The sequence below is a fragment of the Heptranchias perlo genome, unplaced genomic scaffold (assembly GCF_035084215.1).
Source record: "Heptranchias perlo isolate sHepPer1 unplaced genomic scaffold, sHepPer1.hap1 HAP1_SCAFFOLD_396, whole genome shotgun sequence".
NCBI lineage: Eukaryota > Metazoa > Chordata > Chondrichthyes > Hexanchiformes > Hexanchidae > Heptranchias > Heptranchias perlo.
The window spans coordinates 147501-150000 of NW_027139408.1; the positions used below are offsets into that span (position 1 = coordinate 147501).

General features: G+C 53.7%; 2 pseudogenes; both read right to left on the bottom strand.

The window, feature by feature from the left end:
* Window positions 1-1189: 1189 nt before the first annotated feature.
* On the bottom strand, window positions 1190-1306 carry LOC137312088 (U2 spliceosomal RNA; annotated as a pseudogene).
* Window positions 1307-2271: 965 nt separating this feature from the next.
* Window positions 2272-2388, bottom strand: LOC137312128 (U2 spliceosomal RNA; annotated as a pseudogene).
* Between the last annotated feature and the right edge of the window lie 112 nt (window positions 2389-2500).

Below are 2500 nucleotides of genomic sequence, written 5' to 3' on the forward strand. Positions count from 1 at the left end.
GCTAGAGTCGGGCAAGGGGCACCGAAGGGTACCGGAAGGATCGCGTTCGCACGCCGGGAAGTCGACTAGCGGGCCGCTGAAAGCGAGCCGGGGGCCCCCGGTTTTTCTGTCCCACCTGGAGACTGATATCTCGGGAAGGCCGAGGCCGATTTCCTCCGGGTACGGCTGGTCGCGTGCGGCCGGACCAGGCGCAGCGGACGGTAGCGAGCGGTCGGAGGTGCGGCGCTGCCCGCCGGAGGTACAGCGAAAGTCTGCGAACCGCTTTCCGCCTCCTCTCACCGCACGGCTCTCCATTTCACCCACTGGCGGATTTTCACCCTCCGACTGCTCGCTACCGTCCGCTGCGCCTGGTCCGGGCCCTGTCCGTTGTCATGTTAATGGCAGAGCGGGGCAGGACTGCTTTCACCAGGAACCCGGTTTTCTGGGTCAGAGGTTCCAGGGGAACTGTTTTGTGCGGACTTCCCTGTGTCCGTCCCTCCATGCCTTCCCCCCAGGACTTCCTTCTGAACACCTTTGTCGTTTGAGCGAGGGCCAAAAGCCTGCCTGTGAAAGGGAAGGATCAGCCGGTCGGACCCCTGCTGGTCGCTGCTGCCAGTGCAGCAGGCGTGCGTGTGTCCTCGGCCTCGTGTCCAGGTCCCTCAGGGACTTGAGGCAGCTCTCCCCGGTGGTCTCGTGGTCAGGACCGGGCTTCGACTCCCGGTTGGGGGGGGATGACTTTCTGCTGCAGATTAATTGGCACCTCTGAAAGAAAGTCTCCCCTCCTGAGCGTAAAGCTCCACCCTCACCACCACCACCACCGCCTTTTCCTCCCCTTGACAAACAGACAGACAGACAGACAGACAGACAGACAGACAGTCAGTCCAGTTCGGGAGCGCAGCTTTCATTTGGAAGCAGACCCTGCTTGTTTCAAGTCAACGACGCCAAGTTATTTTGCACTTTGAATTATATCGCTACGTGCGAGCGGCACTCAGCCTTGGAGAAGAAAAAAATACCACTGAGCTGAGAAAGTTCTTTTTAAAAAGGTTTCCTTCCACAGCAGCTCTGAGTGTGAGAGAGAGAGAGAGAGAGAGAGAGATATCAGCTTTATTCTCAGTAATAATATACACACACACACACACACACACACACACACACACACACACAGAGACACTGGGAAAGAGCTGATTTTCCTTTTGAATATCTCCCCACGGGGAGCTGCACCGTTCCCAGAAACACTGCAATACTGGGTCGATGCGTGGAGTGGACGGAGCAAGCCCCTATTCCATCTCCCTGTTCTAAAATTCAATTAAAAATAAAAGTAAATAATATGTGTGTGTGTGTGTGTGTGTGTGTGTGTGTGTGTGTCGGTGTCAGTATCAGTCAGTGAGTCAGTGTCTCTCTCTCTCTCTCTCTCTCTCACTCAGAGCTGCTGTGGAAGGAAACTTTTTTAAAAAGAACTTGCATATTGAAAGAAAGATGTGTCTCAAGCTGCCGGGCCCTGTCCATTGTCCTGTCAATGGCAGGACTGCTTTCACCAGGAACCCGGTTTTCTGGGTCAGAGGTTCCAGGGGACCTGTTTTGTGCGGACTTCCCTGTGTCCGTCCCTCCCTGCCTGCCTTCCCCCCAGGACTTCCTTCTGAACACCTTTGTCGTTTCAGCGAGGGCCAAAAGCCTGCCTGTGAAAGGGAAGGATCAGCCGGTCAGCCCCCTGTTGGTCGCTGCTGCCAGTGCAGCAGGCGTGCGTGTGTCCTCGGCCTCGTGTCCAGGTCCCTCAGGGACTTGAGGCAACTCTCCCCGGTGGTCTTGTGGTCAGGACCGGGCTTCGAATCCCGGTCGGGGGGGATGACTTTCTGCTACAGATTAATTGGCACCTCTGAAAGAAAGTCTCCCCTCCTGAGCGTAAAGCTCCACCCTCACCACCACCGCCGCCTTTTCCTCCCCTTGACAGACAGACAGACAGACAGACAGTCAGTCCAGTTCGGGAGCGCAGCTTTCATTTGGAAGCAGACCCTGCTTGTTTAAAGTCAACGACGCCAAGTTATTTTGCACTTTGAATTATATCGCTACGTGCGAGCGGCACTCAGCCTTGGAGAAGAAAAAAATACCACTGAGCTGAGAAAGTTCTTTTTAAAACGGTTTCCTTCCACAGCAGCTCTGAGTGAGAGAGAGAGAGAGAGAGAGAGAGAGAGATAGATATCAGCTTTATTCTCAGTAATAACACACACACACACACACACACACACACAGAGACACTGGGAAAGAGCTGTTTTTCCTTTTGAATATCTCCCCACAGGGAGCTGCACCGTTCCCAGAAACACTGCAATACTGGGTCGATGCGTGGAGTGGACGGAGCAAGCCCCTATTCCATCTCCCTGTTCTAAAAATCAATTAAAAATAATAATAAATAATATGTGTGTGTGTGTGTGTGTGTGTGTCGGTGTCAGTATCAGTCAGTGAGTCAGTGTCTCTCTCTCTCTCTCTCTCTCACTCAGAGCTGCTGTGGAAGGAAACTTTTTTAAAA